General features: G+C 46.3%; 1 protein-coding gene across 7 annotated transcripts in view; it reads right to left on the bottom strand.

The window, feature by feature from the left end:
• Positions 1 to 22,283, bottom strand: part of XYLB (xylulokinase) — a 122,858-nt gene that overhangs the window by 49,063 nt on the left and 51,512 nt on the right. The window lies entirely within an intron of this gene.

A 22,283-nucleotide genomic window follows, 5' to 3' on the forward strand; every position in this document is an offset into this window, starting at 1 on the left:
TGTACAACCCTTATTCCAAAAGAAAAGCTGCAAGGAGCTTCGAGACCTTCAAACTCAGAGGTCAGGGAAAATGTCACATCCAGTCATTAAGAGTCTGAGACTGAACGGCACTTATTTCTGCTCCAGGCTGTTGATTCCCATCCTACCTCCCACAATTGATGAGAGTGTGACATACATACATACACACACATAAAGAATGTAAACTGCTACACACATAGTGATTCGTGCTCATCAGGGATGGGCCAAAACATTTCAGCACAAAACAACTCTCACCTTTTGTCATAGACTGGCTAGATGCAGCTGGGGAACCCCTAAGGGAGCAGGAGGTGTCAGACGTTGAAGAGGTAACAGGGTTTAGTAAGGAGGAAGAGGCTGGAACAGAGAGAAGTCCAGAATTAGGATTAGTAGTGGGAGAGGAGAGAGGCCAAGAGGCAGAGATGAATCAGGCTGGTGAAAAAGCCAGAGGGTTTTCCCCTGCTGCTGCTCCCCTCCCCCTGGTCTCCCAGAACCAGAAGAGGTATGAAGAGGGAGGAGCAGAAACAGGCATGCCACGGCAGAGTCTCAGATTGCTTGGGAAGGAACCGGGAACCGGGGGACGAGGACACTTAGGCAGCTGTGGACCTTCAGTCCTCACAGCTGCCTCATTGGGGCAAAATCTACCAAGAGTTGATGTGCTCATTTGACCTGGCACTCCTGAGCAGACCATGTTTCTTCTAATAAAGAGTTAAGTTCCCTTACTCTTCTAATATTGGATAGCTTTAGCATTCTCAGGAACCAAAACTTTTGTGTCTCTTTTAGTAGGAAATGTATACAGTGGTACCTCGGGTTAAGTACTTAATTCGTTCCGGAGGTCTGTACTTAACTTGAAACTGTTCTTAACCTGAAGCACCACTTTAGCAAATGGGGCCGCCCACTGCTGCCGCACCGCTGGAGCACGATTTCTGTTCTCACCCTGAAGCAAAGTTCTTAACCTGAAGCACTATTTCTGTGTTAGCGGAGTCTGTAGCCTGAAGCGTATGTAACCTGGAGCGTATGTAACCTGAAGCATATGTAACCCAAGGTACCACTGTACTTTTCATGTATTCTGCAATCTCCATTTTATTGCTCACCCGCTCCTGTGACCTTTTCACTACCAGAAAAAGGTACGCAATCCACCAGGAGCTGGTAAAAATCCCATTGAAATGAATGGGGAAGGACTGTACTTCAGTCCAACCCTGGTACCTTCCAAGTAGGGCCAGAAAAGATTCTGGCCTAAAACCTTGGAGAGCTGCTACCAGCCAGTGAGATGAAACTGATGACCTGACTTGTATAAGGCCTGGACTGTTTTTGAGGAATCAGATTTATCTCCCACTCTGTTTAGGATTAGGTTATCAGATTTTTTTCAGTAAATCCGGGGACACTTTTCAACTTCCTACTAAATAGATAGATTTTGTCAGGAGACTGACCTGTAAATCCGGGGACTGTCCCCAGAAAATGGGGACGTCTGGTAACATTACCTTAGGATCACCCCCCAAATCTGTTGCTGACACCTTGCCTTATGGCAGGGCTGCCTTACAGCTAGGATGCCTGAGATGATAGAAAGGGGTTAAGCAGTGGCAAATTGTGCCTGGAAACTTAGTGGAATCCTTCCAGACATCAAACCTGTGATACCTCCCAGTTGCCACCATCAAGGCAGCCAGGAGAGGGATTCTGCAAGATTCAATGGAAACAGACAATGTGGAAAATACTGCCCAGAACAGCCCATCACGAATCTTATATATCCAGCAAGACTGATGGTCATATATAAGCTTTTTCTAAGATGGCCCCAGTTCTGGAAACCAATGTTCTGGAAACCCCACCTGTGCCCAATCTTGCAATTCAAGACAATCGCTCTGGATTTGTATCTGCTTTGCCCTATACAGTGGTACCTCGGGTTAAGTACTTAATTCGTTCCGGAGGTCCGCACTTAACTTGAAACTGTTCTTAACCTGAAGCACCACTTTAGTTAATGGGGCCTCCCACTGCCGCCGCACCGCCAGAGCACGATTTCTGTTCTCATCCTGAAGCAAAGTCCTTAACCTAAAGCAATATTTCTAGGTTAACTGAGTCTGTAACCTGAAGCGTATGTAACCTGAAGCATATGTAACCCGAGGTACCACTGTATTCAGATTATATGTGACCTTCTGAATTCTTTATGTCCAAAGCCAGAAATGTCCCATTCTACTTGCTAAAAGGCTTACAGAATATTGAAAACCTCAATCAAGAACACATGGATATTGTGTGTGATAATCTAAGTTTACCTAAATTGGAGACACCATATGTTAACAGAAATTATCCCATGGTTTCTCAGATATTGTCCTCTTTCCAAGGAGGTGAACTGCATGAAATTGAAAGATTTCTAGGAAACTGCTGAACTTAACTGTTACTATTCTCAGAGCATCCATTAGGGCTGTTGGGAAAGATGATTCTCTCAACTTTAGAACCGTGTTTTAATTTAAAGATGGCTTGGTCAACATGGGATTTGTATGTTTCTGCCTCACAGGTCTACAATCAGGAATTTGCTCTCTGGGCTAACAGTTTCCTGCAAACTCCAGCTGTAACTTTAATATGTAACTCGAACATTTATTTACACACTTCAAACTAGAACATAAGCTGGTGTCAGAAACAATCTTCAGAAAACATTAATCAAGTTGATCTGTGCCATCTGAATTTTCTAAGCGAAGCTTCTGATCTGTGCATCAGACTTGAATAAGGACAGAATCCTTATGAACAGACCAACACAAATCAAGGATGCGTACCCTTATTTCTTCCTACGATAAATCAACCAAAGCTTTGGTTAATCAGCCAGTTAAACAAAAGACCCAGTCTTTTTAGTACTTTTTACTGCAGTATTTTTATTCATACCCCTGTAAAAGGAGGAAATGGAGGAAAGGGGAATAATAATAATGGGTTTAGTGAACTGGCAGCAGTCATATAAGCAGATAAATGAAAGAAAACTAAGCACTGGTGGTTAACATTTTTGGGACATTCAAACAGCAACATACAAAAGCTCTATCTGCCTATGTATGGGAAAATCAGGCATGAGTTCACGCGTGTACTTTTGGCATTCAGTCCCCGGGAAGGATGATCTCAGTCTGGAAGAACACTCCAATATCAACCCATGACCAATTACCAGTTATCTCTCCGACCATCTACAGTGGTACCTTGGGTTACAAACATCTCGGGTTACAAACACTTCGGGTTACAGACTCCACTAACCCAGAAGCAGTACCTCGGGTTAAGAACTTTACCTCAAGATGACAACAGAAATCGTGCGCTGGTGGCGCGGCAGCAGCAGGAGGCCCCATTAGCTAAAGTGGTACCTCAGGTTAAGAACAGTTTCAGGTTAAGAACGGACCTCCAGAACGAATTAAGTTCGTAACCAGAGGTACCACTGTACTGACAAACTGGCCAAGATAACAAATAATAATAATAATTTTTTATTTATACCCCGCCCTTCCCGGTTTAAAAACTGGGCTCAGGGTGGCTAACAGCAAATAGAAAACATTGATTAAAATGCAACTTAAAAACAGCATAAAACAACATAAAATACAACATAAAATGCATCAATATCAATAAAATTCAAAAATTATGGGGTCATGGGGGGGGGGAACCAGTCAGTAGACATCAAATGAGCACCAAGGCTAACTGGCCAAGTTTGTCTTACTAGGGCCAGCAAGGAGACCAGGGAAGAATTTAAATGTGGGGTCCCAGAAAGGGTTTCTTCATAGAAGAGGAAAGGGAAAAGGGAATAGAGGATCAGGCTAATTCAAACTGAAGGCCAGGTGGAATAGCTCTGTCTTACAGGCCCTGCGGAAGGAGATCCTGCAGGGCCCTGGTCTCATGGGACAGAGCATTCCACCAGGTCGGAGCCATCACTGAAAAGGCCCTGGCCCTGGTGGATAGTCTGGCTTCCTTAGGGCCCGTGAGTGCAAGTGAAGGAGGTTTGAGAAACTTGATAGCTGGGGAAGAGTTTGGAGAGAATGCAGCATCTCTGGGGCAAGATTGAGGCCATGATGAATGCCCTGGTCCTTCCTCATCTTCCTTCTTGCCATCACTATGAACTCCTAGACTGACCTTCTAGCCATCGGAACACTTATTTATCCCTGGTAACAATACCTTTCCCCACACAGTGTCTGCTAAGGTAGATATATGGGAGCTCTTTCATTTTCTGAACTGTATTCTATAAAGGTTGTATTTTTACCTTTACCCTCCCCCTAATTTTTTTTTTCTTTCCAGCATGCATGAATTTTCAGCATCTGAACTCACCCTCTTTCTCAGAATGTACACAGGGCAGCAAAGAAAACAGTCCCATTAAAACAGGTCTCTCTCTGAGATCATAACGCCACATAGTGTTAAGTCAGCTCAGTGACCTAGAAATGCTATGTGCTTCTTATGCGCTGGGAAGCTTTGGAAGGTCAAGAAGGGGAAATGGAAATACAAAATGGACTCCATTAACAGGAGAGCGGGGTGGGGACGGGATGGAAACCTTTTTTGTTGTTGTTGACAGAATAACAAATACTTTGGCACATGATGGTGGAGTAGGTATATGAACTGGTATGCTGAGACAGCTGAGACAACAACTGGTCTGATACTGTGTCCCTGAGTTGCCAAAGTGACTTACAAACCCAATCTAGTACAGTGGTACCTCGGGTTACATACGCTTCAGGTTACATATGCTTCAGGTTACAGACTCCGCTAATCCAGAAATAGTACCTCGGGTTAAGTACTTTGCTTCAGGATGAGAACAGAAATTGTGTTCCGGCGGCGCGGCAGCAGCAGGAGGCCCCATTAGCTAAAGTGGTGCTTCAGGTTAAGAACAATTTCAGGTTAAGAACGGACCTCCGGAATGAATTAAGTACTTAACCCGAGGTACCACTGTACGCATTTCCTCAGGGCTTCAATTTGCAGCATCACCTGATATCGCTATAATCATAATAATAATATTTTTTTATTTATACTCCACCCTTCCCGGTTCAGAAAACCTGGCTCAGGGTGGCTAACAACAAATTTAAAACACTTAATTGTAGAAGCAGCATAAAATACAGTATAAAAACATGAATAAAAATAAAATTCAAAGTTCAGAAATCAGTTTGGGGAAAATCCATCTAATAAGCATTAGATAGTCACCAGGGCTAGCTGGCTGAATTAGTCCTACTTGGGCTAGTGAGGAGGCCAGGGGAGAACTAGCTGTGGAGTCTCAGAGCGGGTAATCTTCATAAAAGGGAGGGGAGGGAAGAGAAGGGAAATAAAACATCAGGCTGAGTTCAAATTAAAGGCCAGGTGGAATAGCTCTGTCTTACAGGCCCGACAGAAGGAGGTTAAATCCTGCAGGGCCCTGGTCTCATGGGACAGAGCATTCCACCAGGTCGGAGCCATCACTGAAAAGGCCCTGGCCCTGGTGGAGGATAATCTGACTTCCTTAGGGCCCGGGACCTCTAAACTATGGTTATTCATGGACCTTAAGGTCCTCTGAGGGGCATACCAGGAGAGGCGGTCAGATGATTGACAGGTGGGTAGCCCTGCCCACCTGCCCAATTTGGCCCACCAGGGATAGGAGATAATGATCCGGCCCATAAGTCAGAGAAGTCTAGAAGCGTGGGACACTCCAATGCTCTACACTGGCTGCTGTAGACACCTGAAGCTTCAGACACTGCAGGTGCAATAATGTGGGGTTTCCAGACGTTTCAGGATCCAAATGCACACTCGGTAGCAATGATCTAAATGAGAATACAACTGGAGGAGGGAAAGCAAAAGGGCTTATATTGCAACACTGGTACTTTTCCCCCAGGCAGAGCATTTAAGGTTGGGCTTGGTGAAGAGTCGGAGCATGCACGGCAAAGAGCAGATCAAATCTAATTGGAATTTGTTCCACACCACTGCTCTACAGAATGTCAATAAAAACAATATCCACATTGGATTCCAGGTTCACTTCATTTACATTTCCTAATTTAGAGTTTAACTAATTTAACAATGGTAATGATTTCATTCAAATTAAAGTCCAGGGTAAAATTAAAACAATTTTAAAGGGCTGTTAAAAGATTTCATTAAGGGCTATCTATAGTAATAGAAGATTTCATAATATCTCCGTAAATCTCTCCCTCCCTCTGCAACAAATACTAAGTTCCCCCTGTGCAGCCAAGCTTTAGACAAACCTTGTTAGATTTATTGGCATTATTTCATGCAATTAATTAATATATATTAGAGCTGTGAAATAAAAAAAATAGTGCAAAGAGTGGCAGTAAAATAAATTAGGCTGTTTAAAAAAACACACCATTGCATTCTACTGAGATAATTGCTCTTTTATTCAAATGCTTTCCTGATGGGAGCCATCTAGGAATATTTTGCCCATTAGCTCCCTCCTTTTGCTAAATGCTTGAGGCACAGGGCTTGAGCGCTGGCCTCTCAAGCTGCCCATTGGAGACATTGCAGTGGCAACAGCAAGACATTTAAGACTAGAAACCCAATAGGGCTTGTCATTGTTGCTGCTGGTGCTGCTGTTTCCCTAGCGAGGCTGCTGTGGCTTTATCAGTTTCAGAACAAGCAGAAATGTAGCTAGTGGAGTTTTCCCCACCAATGCATCTGTTAGTGATGACCAAAACACATAGGAGGACAGGTAGAGATAGGGGAGAAACCTGCCTCAGTTCGCAGCTAAAGGCAAACATTCCCCCCATCATTCACTGAGGTCCAGCTCCAAGGGCTGTCTGGCGGTTTCCTCCCTGCAAGAAGTGAGGTTACAGGGAACCAGGCAGAGGGCCTTCTCAGTGGTGGCGCCTGCCATGTGGAATGCCCTTCCATCAGATGTCAAGGAAATAAACAACTATCTGACTTCTAGAAGACATCTGAAGGCAGCCCTGTTTAGGGAAGACAGGGCCATCCTTTAAAAAAATCACACTTTTCCAAATTTTGCAGTGCGGTTTCTTCAGGCAAGCAATTGGTATAAAATGCCTATAACTAGGGTAAAGATATAAAAGAGCTTTATATCAAGGAAAGCTGCTTGCAAATGGGTGGACAGGCATACCTCGTTTTTGTTGTGCTTCACAAATATTGCTCCTTAGGAGGATGTGGGTGCAGCTATTGCCACCCCTCTTCTGGCCAAGGGATTGGAGCTGACTAGGGTTGGGGCCAGGTTTCCCCCCTCCTGCCCCTGAAGCCATGGGGGCCATACTTAACATACAGTAAAGTATAAACGTAACACTGTGGGTTAAACCACACAGCCTAGGGCTTGCCAATCAGAAGGTTGGCGGTTCGAATCCCTGCAACGGGGTGAGCTCCCGTTGCTCAGTCCCTGCTCCTGCCAACCTAGCAGTTCGAAAGCACGTCAAAGTGCAAGTACAGTGGTACCTCGGGTTAAGTACTTAATTTGTTCCGGAGGCCCGTTCTTAACCTGAAACTGTTCTTAACCTGAAGTGCCACTTTAGCTAATGGGGCCTCCTGCTGCCGCTGCGCCGGCGGAGCATGATTTCTGTTCTCATCCTGAAGCAAAATTCTTAACCTGAGGTACTATTTCTGGGTTAGCGGAGTCTGTAACCTGAAGCGTATGTAACCCGAGGTACCACTGTAAATAAATGGACAAAAGTACAAAGATTCACAAAATGTTTAGGGGTATGTGTACCCCCACATCCCCCCCAGAAAAAAAAATAGCTCTGGGTAGAGGCATCCAGAATAATGAATTAAGAGTGCAATCCTAACCATATTTTTTTTCCCACAAGGAAGCCCTATTGAATTCAGTGAGATTTGCTCCCTGGTTGTTGGTGTTATGCTTGTAGCCTTCTTTATCTATATAAGATTATTACATACTGCTTTATGGCAAACAATTTCCATAAAAGTGTGCATATGTGATAGCACACACCAGCCCCTTGTACAACACACTAATACACCCTAGCACAGAGATTGGGGGGGGGGGGCATTTGAAGAAGTGAGTCTTGGGGCTGCTTCATAAGTTGTAACTTAAACACTGGAACCAGTTGCTAAGTATAGAGTATAGTGAGTCATATTTCAGTGGCACAGATGTAAAAAACGTAATTTTATTTGTTTGCAAAACAATTCATATGAATAGCAACTTGGAAGGGGTCCTCGTTCAATTCAATATATTTTGCAGCCATGGCAGCACAAAATTCCCCTGTTGTCTGGTACTTCTCTGTGGAAGCATTTTTGAGTGTAGGCACAATTCAGAAGCAGTGCTGTACATGTGTGTCTCAGCAATTGTTTTAAATTGTTTTTAATATTGCAGTTTAATGCTGCAACCCACCCTGGGACCTTAGGGAAACGGGCAGGTAATAAATTAATAATAATAATATTCATAATACTGCAGCTTGTTCCAAGTATTTATAATGTTGTTTTTTAACTGCTGCTGCTCCTTTGTGTTTTACGAAATCGTTGTTTAATGTTACTGGTTTTGAACATATCTGCATTTGTTAAGGTATTCCAAGTCTCCCATCGCAGCCGCTTTGTGAAGATTTGCCTGAGAACCAAGGATATAAATATGTAAATAAGCAAAAAAAACCCCACCACCCAACTTTATTTATTTATATATCTGCAATCCTCTATGCCTCTTTCTGTCAAAACAGCAATAAGCACAAAAAGCAACCCTCAGAACTGATGAAGCCTTTATCACCCCATCATGGTGAGGTGCCAAAATTATTTCTTCATCCCAGCTATTAAAGGTGTGCAGGAGCCCTGTCCTACGGCTGGGCGAATCTGTCAATTTTGGTTTCTCATTCTTCTGCTCTCAAGCTCTGTTCTTCACATTTGCATTTCATTTTGCTTTTTTTAAAAAAAAAAGAAAAACAAAAAGCCTTTAAGGAACTTCAGCATTTTAGGGTGAATTTCTCCCAATATACATTTCTGCTTAATATACAGACATACCTCAGAGATATTGCAGGTTTGGTTCCATACCACTGCAATGAAACGTATATTGCAATAAAACACGGCGCACAATTTTTGGGGTGTCCCAGAGCATATAAATAAAAGTTAGGTAAAGGGACCCCTGACCGTTAGGTCCAGTCGCGGACGACTCTGGGGTTGTGGCGCTCATCTCGCTTTACTGGCCGAGGGAGCCGGTGTACAGCTTCCGGGTCATGTGGCCAGCATGACTAAGCCACTTCTGGTGAAACAGAGCAGCGCACGGAAACGCCATTTACCTTCCCGCTGGAGCGGTACCTATTTATCTACAGTGGTACCTCAGGTTACAGACGCTTCAGGTTACAGACTCCGCTAACCCAGAAATAGTACCTCGGGTTAAGAACTTTGCTTCAGGATGAGAACAGAAATCGCGCGGCGGCAGCAGGAGGCCCCATTAGCTAAAGTGGTGCTTCAGGTTAAGAACAATCATCAGGTTAAGAACGGACCTCCAGAACGAATTAAGTTCTTAACCCGAGGTACCACTGTACCCCTAAACATTTTTTTTTTTTAAGAAAAAAACACTGCCTCTACCAATTTATGCCCATCAAGAACAGAAGCTGGAGAGGCCCTCTGAAACATAGATGCCTCTCTTCTTGTAAAGAAATGGCAAGCAGCATCAAACCACGGAAGCGAAATAAGAAAGCTCTGGGGTTCCCTGACGTAGCCAACTGTACTACCTCGGACTGCCCTAGGAGAATCCCAGGGGCATCATCATTGCCTAGAAAGCACATTCCTATCCCTGAACCTTGGTTGACCAGATAGACAGGAGGGTGAGTTGCAGAAAAGCAGTGTTAACAGCTGCAAGAGGATTTCTGCCTTTTGTTTTGGGAAGTGATCCAGAAAATATCTATGCATCTTTCTGAGTGTGAAGGGGAAAGATCTCTGCATTTTTAATCCGAAGGAGAAAACACTGTTCTATTCCGCGAATATAACAACTGCAGAGTTCGGTTCCATGCATGTTCACTCCTAACAGCCAATTCCAACCTCAAATGTTGGAGTGAACATCGCCAGAGCCCTGTATTAGCATCAACAGGAATAATCACACATTTAGTAACTAGCTTGATAGACTCCATCTGGAGCACAAATGTTCAGAGCCCTTGATAAATTTAATGGAACTATTTAAACTTGAAGTACCCTTTTAATTTGAAAAGATCATTCAAGCGGTTCCAGCCTTTCATTATAATATAATGAATACACAGGCCTAAAAACGAAGTTTAGGCTTTAAAAAAAAAAAACCTATACAAAGTTTGCTTTGGGAGAATAAGTAACGTCGATCTCTCTTGACACAGGTCTGCGTAATTAGCAAAGAGCGTCACTCAGACCTTTGCAAAGCTGCAGTTCCACAACATGTCTGGAACACAGAGCATACCGCCTGTTCTCTACCTTCAAAACTGCCAACGGCCAGGATTAGGCGAGGAATGTAAGCATCCAAGCTCAAACTTGGACCCAGGAGGAATCCCAGCCCTAGATGATCCATGATGACCCTTGCCAGCAGGACCACTGCAAGGGGCATGAACTGGAACAGCCTTCCTTGGACCTTTTAGACGTTTGTTGGACTCCAACTCCCATCAGCCCCAGCTAACATGGCCAATGGTCAGGGGTGATGGGAGTGGTGGTCCAAAACATCTGGAGGGTACCAGGTTGGGGAAGGCTGGGCTGGAGTGCAGGTGTCAGAAGATACTTCCTTGATAACCAGGCAGGGACAGAAGATCAGGCTCCTGTTATTTATACTATGTCCAACAGCCAATCTAGTGGCTACATAGGTAAAGGTAAAGGTACCCCTGACCGTTAAGTCTAGTCGCGGATGACTCTGGGATTACGGTGCTCATCTCGCTCTATAGGCCGAGGGAGCTGGCGTTTGTCCGCAGACAGCTTCCGGGTCATGTGGCCAGCATGACTAAGCCGCTTCTGGCAAACCAGAGCAGCGCACAGAAATGCCGTTTACCTTCCCGCCGGAGCAGTACCTATTTATCTACTTGCACTTTTTGGCATGCTTTTGAACCGAGCAACGGGAGCTCACCCCATCACAGGGATTCGAACCGCTGACCTTCCGATCAGCAAGCCCTAGGCTCAGTGGTTTACACCACAGCACCACCCGCGACCCTGTAGTGGCTACATAGTACTAGCTAATTGCAGGGGATGGTATTGTCCACCCTAGCTCCCATCTATGTCTGAAAGGAGCCATGAAGCAGAGTTGCACACAGTCCTAGGAAGCTCGCTAGGTTGTAAGTCCTAGCCTCAGAAAATAAGACTCCCTGGCAAATCAAGTATATTTATATATTTCTGTTTTATCCCATCTTCCCTGGGGGAAGTGCACATGGTTTCCCTCACTTTATCCTCACAACAAGCAGGTGAGGTAGGCTAGGGTGAGTCAGTTAAAGGTCCGAGGTCACCTACTCACCAAAGTGGGGATTTGAACCCTGACTCTGTTAAGGCTCCGGGAAAGCTCTGTTAAGGCCCCGGTTGCAGCAAGAGCAGATGAAACAAGGTAGAGTTTTATTCAATCCTAATAGCAAGAGAGGTATGTGGGTGGCAGTGTGGTCTAAACAACTGAGCCTAGGGCTTGCCGATCAGAAGGTCGGCAGTTCGAATCCCCGCGACGGGGTGAGCTCCCGTTGTTTGGTCCCAGCTCCTGCCAACCTAGCAGTTCGAAAGCACGTCAAATGCAAGCAGATAAAGAGGTACCGTTCCAGCAGGAAGGTAAATGGCGTTTCCGTGCGCTGCTCTGGTTCACCAGAAGCGGCTTAGTCATGCTGGCCACATGACCCAGAAGCTGTACGCTGACTCCCTCGGCCAATAAAGCGAGATGAGCACCACAACCCCAGAGTCGTCCGCGACTGAACCTAATGGTCAGGGGTACCTTTACCTTTTAATAGCAAGAGACAAACGAAAGCAACAAGTCTTAACAATGGCGTCGCTCCAAACTGGGCTCCTTCTCCCTCCTTCCTAGCAACAGCAACTTCCCTGACGGTGGCCACTCATGGTCAAATGTCTTTGAGTCCTTTGTTGCTGTACTCTTAATTAACGTCGCGTTCTGGGAGAAGGGGGATCAGAAATACTTTCCAGTGACAACGTGTCATCTGGCTGCTCTGCTGCAGTTTCTCCCTCTCTCTTCTTCTAACATTTCCAACTTTTCTGTTTGTCTCTCTCTGAGCTGTGACTTTCCTCAAACCCCTCAAAACCCTGCTGTAAATCAAGGTTGTCTCCCTCATCTCCTGCAGCGTCAGAAGAAGATGGAGGGGTGATCTCCAACATTCCTCCTTCTCCAACTTGCCCTCTTGAGTCTGATCCCTGACAGCTAAGTTCAACATCCTAGCCACGATATCACACTGTTTCCCGTGTAAATACATACCAAGTTTAACAGTGGTTTTTCAGTGTTCAAGGAGGGCATCACATTTCCACATGTTTTATAGTTTTCCTGGCATTTATGAAAAACAGGAGGAGATGCAGAACTAGTGCTCAAACGTGAAATGTAACCAAGATGTTCCAATGTGTGTACCACCAAGTTTAATTCCAGTATCCCAGTATTCAAGGGAGATTTCGCGTTGATACAGGTGAAAGTAGACAAGTGAAACCAAAAGCTTTGCTTCCCTTGGCCAGCAGCAGAATAGCTCCAATTCCTGTGCAAAAAATGCCCCAGTTCCAAAGCAAAGGTTGCTCATTTGTTTACCCCACCTGTAATTAAAATGGATAAGTAAACTAGATACAGAGCAATTCCTTGCAGGAAAGACATTTGATTTGTATAAATAGGATCTACTTAAAAGCTGGCACATCATAATAAATCAGCAGGCAGCAGCATGTATACAGGTTACCTTTCAAAGGAGCAAGCTGATTGGATAGCCACAAATGGGAAGGAGAGGTAACAAGCGAATTAGTGACACTCTCAGCTAAGATTGACAAATGCATTTATCAGTTTATTTGCACCATGCATCTACCCTCTAAAAATTGATTTAGTCCTGTCAAACTATCAACTGCAAAACTATTAGAAATCTGCCCCTAGAGCATAGGCATGCTTTTTAAAATTCAATATAATTGCTCCCTTCGAAATTCTCTGGAATTTTTTCTCAGCACAGGTTCTAACTTGCCAAGGAAAACGCATCATTCAGAGCGAGTGGAAGCTGAAATATAAGAACAGGGATGTCCATTGACTTCAGCTTGGCCAGCCCCAGCAGGAGAGGGGAGGCAAGGATTGGTTCTTGACTCGCTCAGAGCAGCAAAGGGGGTGAGGTCAGGGGCGTGTGGAGGGGGGTGCGGAGGGGGTGGCAAGATGGCCTGCTGCCTCCCCCCTGCTGTAGAGCGGCAAGGGCACACATGCAGTTAGTATGGGCGCCACTTGTGTGGCATCCGTAAGGGCTGTCTGGTGCGCAGTCTGTATGAACGTCGCGCGCATGCCGCCGGGTGGTTTGCCCCACCACTCGGCGTCCCACCCTGGGTGCCGGAGAGGGTTCCTCTGCCACTGGGTGGGGTTCATCTCTGGAGATAGCTTTCCTTTTTCCCTGGTGGGGCTCACAAAAACCTGAAATTTGCTTACCATAGGAGGGGTCGCCAGCCTTTTTTGACCAGTGGGCACATTTGAAAATGGGTGTTATCACAAAAATGGCAGGCAAGTTCCATCAGATGCAGCATTGATGGGGGGAAAGCCACGTACACCAATGCTTGCTTAGAAAGAGAAGCTCTTTGCACATCTCCAGTGTAGATGGAAGAGTGGGTGTCCAACCCTGGTATTCAGTGAGCGTTGCTCCAAGTGAACAAGGTTCAAGGTCGGAGATGCTGAGCCAGTGCAAAAAGGAACTCAAGAGCAAACATTCTCTCATGTATTATGACTTCTTTTCAGGGGATATTTACTGGGACCTTTGCAGGTGCCATAGGAGAAACTGCTGGGCACACTATTAGGGTTGCCATATGTCCTGAATTTCCCAGACATAGCCAGAATACTGCAGTGGGAAGCAATGTCTGAGCGTATGGCAATTTTTTATTTTTTTGTTTTTGAGATTTTGCAAAAGAAAACTCAACAACTTTTGTGTCCAGATTTTCACTTTTATCTAGTACAGTCGTACCTTGGAAGTTGAACAGAATCCGTTCCGGAAGTCCGTTCGACTTCCAAAATGTTTGGAAACCAAAGTGCGGCTTCCGATTGGCTGCAGGAACCTCCTGCAGCAAATTGGAAGCCACGGAAGACCCGTCGGACATTCAGCTTCCAAAAATAGTTTGCATACTGGAACAGTCACTTTTTTGGGCATTCGGGAGCCAAAACGTTCGAGACCTAAGCTTTTCAAAAACCAAGGTACAGCTGTAATGAGGGCACCATGAAAGTAATGCCTACATTGACAAATCATGGGTAAAAATATTGGTTCACACAGTCTACTACCAATTTCCCTGTTAATGTTCCAGACACCTGCAAATGTGTCCACCTTCCCCTCCTGAGTCACTTCAGTGGTGTGTGCAATAGAAATACTTTTTCCACCCTTTCAGTTTTAATGGAAGCAATCTGGGCATGAGGATCGTGTGGGCCTTCATCCCAAATGCCCCACTCCCCCTAGCAAGAGCAGCAAAGAAAGGGCTTTCTAAAAGCACAGTTTAAGTGCCAGTGTAAAATCTAGAGCAAGTAGACCCATCCTGTACGTGTTCCCTCTCACCTGTATTGCATGTTTGAAAATTCTGGGCTCTCTCTTGGAAGCTAGGCCATGCTGCAGATTTCATACATTATTTCATGTTATTTAGCGTGCATCTTGCTGGTATCCCATAATAGGTAAGCTCTTCCAGGAATTTCTCTCTAGCAAAAATGAATGGAGGATATGCACAGTCCCCGTTCATTTGAATGGATTAAACATATAAGTGGGCTTCTGACAAAGAACCCCCTTTCACAACATGTAAAATAATTTGTCCATCCCTAGGTATGCAATGGGGCCTTTCTAAAATATGATCAAAAGGCAGTCAAAATAGCAACCAAAAGAAAACACAATAAACTCTTTTCTCACCATCAACAAATCCATCTTCTTATCCCTCACTATCCTTGCCAAAAAAAAATGGATTGCCAAATTTTGGGTTCTAAACTCCTTGAGGCAGTTGGTTGTCTTTTGTACAGTGGTGCCTCGCAAGACGAAATTAATTCGTTCCGCAAGTCTCTTCGTCTTGCGAGTTTTTCGTCTTGCGATGCACGGTTTTCCATAGGAATGCATTGAAAATCAATTAATGCGTTCCTATGGAAACCGCCTTCCCCCGACCTCTTCTGGCGGCATTTTAAAATCGCCCGGGACAGCGGAGGACTTCTCCGCTGTCCGGGCGATTTAAAAGCCCCTGGGAAGGCAAGCAGGGGGGACGAAGCCTGGGCGCTCCTTGCGGAGAGTTGCCAGCGCGCCCAGGCTTCGCGGCCCCGCCGCCCGGCTTCGGGACATCGTTCCGATGCCAGGCGGCGGGGGGAGGCTTTCTCGCCCCGCCGCCCGGCATCGGGACGATGCCCCGAAGCCGGGAGGCGGGGGGAGGCGTTCCTGCCCCAAAGCCGGGCGGCGGGGGGAGGCTTTCCCGCCCCGAAGCCGGGCGGCGGGGGGAGGCGTTCCCGCCCCGCCGCTCGGCTTCGGGACATCGTTCCGATGCCGGGCGGCGGGGGGAGACTTTCCCGCCTCGCCGCCCGGCTTCGGGGCATCGTTCCGATGCCGGGCGGCGGGGGGAGACTTTCCCGCCTCGCCGCCCGGCATCGGGGCATCGTTCCGATGCCGGGCGGCGGGGGGAGACTTTCCCGCCCCGCTGCTCGGCTTCGGGACATCGTTCCGATGCCGGGCGGCGGGGGGAGGCGTTCCCGCCTCGCCGCCTGACATCGGGGCATCCTTCCGAAGCCCGGCGGCGGGAGGAGGTGTCCCCGCCCCGCCGCCAGGCTTCGGAGGAGGTCCGAGGACAGCGGGGAAGACGAGCTGCGCTTCCCCACTGTCCCGGAGATTTCCCTATGGGCTGTCGTCTTGCGAAGCAAGCCCATAGGGAAATTCGTCTTGCGAAGCGCCTCCAAAACGGAAAACCCTTTCGTCTAGCGGGTTTTCCGTCTTGCGAGGCGTTCGTCTTGCGGGGCACCACTGTACTTCAGTTATTCTCTAATGCCACGAACATAGAAATAATAAGAATTAATGTTCATATTTTCTGCTTGAGCTCCAGTTCCTTTACATGACCAATAAGAGTTAAAAAATAAATAAATCCCTGGCTGAATTCTTGCATGCAAAAATGTCTCATGCATGTAATCCACTTTTATTGCTCATTAGAGGTGTTAAACATGAATTAAACTGAGTTTGTTGTATCCTTAGGCTAGACTTCACTCTGTAACCTTCTGCATGTTGCACTCTGCTCAGAAAACCGGCAACGTGCAAAAGAACCTTTTTGCAAATCACTGCTGTGAAGCCAAACGCTGGCCAATCCTGAATGGCAGCCATTGTTATCGCCAGACAATGCGGTCAAATGAGTTGGGGCAGTGAAGTCCCACAAGTTCAGTGGAACAAAGGGATCCTCTGCTACTTTCCATAGCTTTTTTCACCCTATAAGTCTGCAATCCTAACGCCATTCATCCAGGAGTAAGCCCCATTGAACTCAGTGGAAATTCATTCTGAGCAGACATGGTTAGAACTGCCCGACAACAGCTTTTTGGTTGGAATGGCAAGGGGGATTTGCTTGCCACTGTGCTCTGCCCCAGATCTCCCTCTGCTGAACCAGTCAGATCAGGCCCTTTATAAGATAATGGCATTAGCTGGCCAGTTAAGTACCACCCTTTACATGTTCAAAAAGGCTGCTCTGTTGCCACAGAGACTAATGAGAATAGCCCTCCTTCCCACTCCCCGCACCTAGTCAGAAATAACATTGCTTTGTAAAGATGGAGAACAATAGGATAATGTAATGGTTCTAGGGGGTTGCTCGTGCGTAAGTTGGCGCCACACCTGGCTGAGTTACCTGGGTGAACCCTTTCTGTCTGGACACCCACCCATCCGTGGCTGTCTCAATCGCTGGCAGAATCCGTCAGTGGGCGTTTCTTGAACTTCTTCCAGCAAAGAAGTTCTTTGATGCCCAGTCTCCTCCTACTCTCCCTGCGCGGAAGTCTTCTGCGCAGGGAGGGTGTGGGCAGCGGAGGACCCGTGCTCTCCCCACTGGTCTCCGGCGAGGAGTCCTGGAGCCTTCTCTCCGATTCCCCCATCTGCCCCCCTCCTCCACTGGTGCTACGCTGATTTCCTTCCCCAGCGGATGGGCTGCCTCTCTCCCTACTAGGACCCTCTCCGGCATCCCTCTGGAGCCTTCCCTCTGCCTCTGGCTCCGATGGCAGTTCCCTGACAGATAAGTGGGGCTGTGTGCAAGAGAGAGAGAGTTTTGACTGGTGATGGAAGCTGGATACACCGTGGCTTGTCTTGCTCTGTGATCAGTGGCGTAGCGTGGGGGGTGCAGGGGGGGCCGGCCGCACCGGGCGCAACATCTGGGGTTAGGGCAAATCCACGGGTTAGGGGGCGCAAATCCACGGGTTAGGGGGCGCAAATTACTTGCCTTGCCCCGGGTGCTGACAACCCACGCTACGCCACTGTCTGTGATGGACCCAAAGCTATGGCTTGGGGATCTCTCTGGAAAGCAAGATCTCTTGGGCTGTTAACACTGTGAGCCCTTCTATCCTATGCTCAGATACAGTGGTACCTCGGGTTACAGATGCTTCAGGTTACAGACACTTCAGGTTACCTAGAAATAGTACCTCGGGTTAAGAACTTTGCTTCAGGATGAGAACAGAAATTGTGTGGCGGTGGTACAGAGGCAGCGGGAAGCCCCATTAGCTAAAGTGGTACCTCAGGTTAAGAACAGTTTCAGGTTAAGAACGGACCTCCAGAACGAATTAAGTTCTTAACCCGAGGTATGTGTAAATAAAACTTCATATCCTAGACACAAGTTTCTACTGAGAGTCTCTTGGCACCAAGACTGGGGTGCACATTATTTCTGCCTGCTCTGTGCGAAGAGTGGGGTTATTGCCCCACTCATGACCATTGTCATGTTGTTCTTTTTTAAAACCTGCTCATTCTGCCAAGAGATGGCTTATGCACTTGTCTGTGTGTGTATTCTGAAGAGTTATACCGTAGTCTGCATTTCTTTTCTTCCTTTTTAAAATACAGAACAAACTCAAGGCCACGAACAATTTGAATAGGTGTGTGTATATATATATATATATATATATATATATATGTAAATTTCCACCTGTGTACCACTTTCCTTTTTGTCTGTTTTCAACACAACAGCAGGTGTCAGACATGATAGCTGGTGTCAAGCTTAAGGAACACAATGAGAACTCAGAGCAAAGAATGGCAAGAGGGAAGCTGGCAACCAGGGCAACATCTCAGCATTGATTGTCTTTGAGAACTGCAAGTCCCTCTGGGCAAAACGAAAAAGAAAAAGCCATCGATTTAATCTGTATGCAATTACAGAGTGGCCTCCTTGCAGAGCTCTTCACCTCATCCAAGGAGGAACAACATTAGTTACGACACAGGTAGCCATAACTCTTCAGCAGTGAACACAACAAAAGGTGACAGAAAAGGGTTTTGACAGGTTGTTGCTCACATTTAAGCACAGCTCTTAAAAATGTGAAACTGGAGCCAGAATCAGCTGCACAGGCTGCATCAGCTACAAAAGAGGCAGCTCTGCAAAGATTTTCATGTGGGCACATAGAAAGCAGAATAATTTTCTGCTGCTCCAGAGGATCAGACTAGATCTAATTTGGGTGATCAGATGCAAAGGAGGATCAGGGCTCCTGCACCTTTAATAGATGTTCAGAAGACAGAATTCCAGCAAGTGCAGTTTGCCATGCAAGCAAGATCGGGGGTGGGGGGTTTCCCTGAGAAAACATCGAATCTGGCAACACATCTTTGTTGTTTAGTCGTTTAGTTGTGTCTGACTCTTTGTGACCCCATGGACCAGAGCACGCCAGGCACTCCTGTTTTCCACTGCCTCCTGCAGTTTGGTCAAACCATGCTGGTAGCTTTGAGAAGACTGTCCAACCATCTCATCCTCTGTCGTCCCCTTCTCCTTGTGCCCTCCATCTTTCCCAACATCAGGGTCTTTTCCAGGGAGTCTTCTCTTCTCATGAGGTGGCCAAAGTATTGGAGCCTCAGCTTCACGATCTGTCCTTCCAGTGAGCACTCAGGGCTGATTTCCTTCAGAATGGATCGGTTTGATCTTCTTGCAGTCCATGGGACTCTCAAGAGTCTCTTCCAGCACCATAATTCAAAAGCATCAATTCTTTGGCGATCAGCCTTCTTTATAGTCCAGCTCTCACTTCCATACATCACTACTGGGAAAACCATGGCTTTAACTATACGGACCTTTGTCGGCAAGGTGATGTCTCTGCTTTTTAAGATGCTGTCTAGGTTTTTCATTGCTTTTCTCCCAAAAGCAGGTGTCTTTTAATTTCGTGACTGCTGTCACCATCTGCAGTGATCATGGAGCCCAAGAAAGTAAAATCTCTCACTGCCTCTATTTCTTCCTCTTTTATTTGCCAGGAGGTGATGGGCCCAGTGGCCATGATCTTCGTTTTTTTGATGTCGAGCTTCAGACCATATTTTGTGCTCTCCTCTTTCACCCTCATTAAAAGGTTCTTTAATTCCTCCTCGCTTTCTGCCATCAAGGTTGTGTGCATAACACAGGGTGGGAATAGCCCATTCATTTCAACTGAGCTTGCCCAGGAGACTGTTCACGTGGACTGCGCAAATCTCGTTTAACCTTGCCAGTGATGAAGATGCCACCGAGGCAGCATTTTGCACTGGGTCAATACAGCGTACTGAAGCTATTTATTTAAATAGCCTCCCCTATTCTGAAAGTTCTGGGGACAGCTAAGAATGGACTAAAAGCATGTCTAAAATTGTATGTTACAAAATGCCATTAGAACAAAATGAATGCCAAAGCACCGGCTCTATAGAACTTAACCTTGGTACCACAAAGCAGTAACCACTTTGAAAAGCACTGCAATGCTTCTGGGAAATGCTCATTCTTGGCCCTATCTGCTGATGGCAGAGATAGAACCTGAGACCTTCTGCATGCAAAGCAGAGGCTCCACTGCTGGGATACAGCCCTTCGCACTGCAGACGAGGGTCCCGTGTGGTCTACAGATCATTCCCTCATTATAAGGGTTCCAGCCTGGCTTTCTCCCCGGAATGAATGCTTCTTTTCTGTCACTGTGTTCAAGCGTTAAACGCCGCTCTAACTGCAGTCTGGTGCAGCACTGAACCAGACACACGATAGTGAGAACTGGACTCGTGTCGGGAAGAGAAAGTGGGATTTAGAGAAGATGCTTTAGGGATCCAACATTACTGAACAGGTTTGCTCTCGTCACAGTAAGAGTTGACATTCCATTCAGCCCAAATGCAAGTTTGCTCCATCTTTCACTAAGAGGTGTTGCTCAGTTAAAGCAGGGGTCAGCAAACTATTTCATCAGGGGGCCGGTCCACTGTCCCTCAGACCTTGGGGGGAGGGGCGGACTATATTTCTTGGGGGGGGAGCAGGGAATGAATAAATTCCCATGCCCCACAAATAACCCAGAGATGTGTTTTAAATAAAAGGACACATTCTACTCATGTAAAAACACGCTGATTCCCGGACCGTCTGTGGGTCGGATTTAGAAGGCGATTGGGACAGATCTGGGCCCCGGGCCTTAGTTTTCCTACCCATGAGTTAAAGGATATTGCCGGCCTATATTTATGGAGCAAATTCATGGGGCATGTAGTGAGCCTCTGTTTGTAAACCTGTTGGCACACCATAGAGAACAGGATTTTTAAAGTCCCCAATACATTTACATTATTAGATCCAAATTTTAAAGGCTGCAAATTATGTAATGAATTCAAACACAGCATTTTATTAACAGCATGTTACCTCTCTGGAGGCCTGTGGATTTGACCGAAGGAACCGTTGTTCCAGAGTTTAGGGCTAGACTAACAGGGTAGCAGGAGCAAGATGTCAAACATCAAAACAACAGCGTAGCAATCTTGCAATCTGAGTATGTGCACAATACAACACCAACACCATCCCAACTACATTTTGTCTACAATATATTTATCCTTCCAGATGGGAAGGAGGTGGATAAACCTAGCATTTTCAAAATGCCATTTAAATGCATTCATTTGAGACACACACAGCCCCCAAGCTCCAAAAAGTCTGAAAGAGAACCCTCACTGTAGGCCGCAGTGTGCTCCACAAATATTTTACCAAGCTACGACATCTTGAAACACCACTGTGCCCCAGAATGAACTGCTCAATTGTTATTTGCATTTAACAAGTAGCAGTGCATCTTTTTAAGGTTGGGTGGAAATCATGGTCTAGATCAGGAGTGAAGAACCTGCCCCCCCCAACTCTTAAAGAATTCAAAAGTGAAATTGCTAGTATTCTAACATAATTACGTAACTTGTCCCTAAAATCTGCCCCCACATCCAAGGACTAGAAAGTGGCCAATGTAACACCTCTTTTTTTTTTAAGGAATACAGAGGGAATCTAGAAAATTATGTCTCTTGCGGGAAAACTGGTGGAAAGCATTATTAAACCCAGGAGTACCTAGCATATAGGAGTACAAATTTTGCTGAAGCATGATCAGCATGGCTTCTGCAAGGTTAAGTACTATCTCACTTTCAGAGTTCTTTGAGAGTGTCAGAAAGCATCTAGCTAGAGGTGATCCAGTCGAACTGGTTAGGAAACTGGAAGCCAAGAGTAGGAATAAAAGTACAGTTCTTCCAATGCAGGGATGTAGAAAGTGGAGCGCTTCCAAGGGTTGGTTTGGGGATTTGTGCTTTTCAACATATTCACAATGATTTAGGGTTGGGGTGAGTAATAAGGTTACCACAGTTGCTGATGATACCACATTGTTCAGTGACTGGAACAAAAAGGGATTGCGTGGAGCTCCAAAAGGATTTCTCCAAACTTAGTGAATGTACAGTAAAATGGCAAATGAAACTCAATGTAAAAAGGTAAAGGGACCCCTGACCATTAGGTCCAGTCGTGGCCGACTCTGGGGTTGCAGCGCTCATCTCGCTTTATTGGCCGAGGAAGCCGGCGTACAGCTTCCGGGTCATGTGGCCACTTCTGGCGAACCACTTCTGGGTCATGTGGCCGCTTCTGGCGAACCAGAGCAGTGCACGGAAACGCCGTTTACCTTCCCGCTGGAGTAGTACCTATTTATCTACTTGCACTTTGACGTGCTTTCGAACTGCTAGGTTGGCAGGAGCAGGAACCGAGCAACGGGAACTCACCCCGTCGCGGGGATTCGAACCGCCAACCTTCTGATCGGTGAGTCCTAGGCTCTGTGGTTTAACCCACAGCGCCACCCGCATCCTCAATGTACATTGAGGCAAAAAAAAATCCTAATTTCACAGACATAC

The sequence above is a fragment of the Podarcis erhardii genome (genome assembly GCF_964252035.2).
Source record: "Podarcis erhardii genome assembly, chromosome: 12".
In the NCBI taxonomy this organism is placed as follows: domain Eukaryota; kingdom Metazoa; phylum Chordata; class Lepidosauria; order Squamata; family Lacertidae; genus Podarcis; species Podarcis erhardii.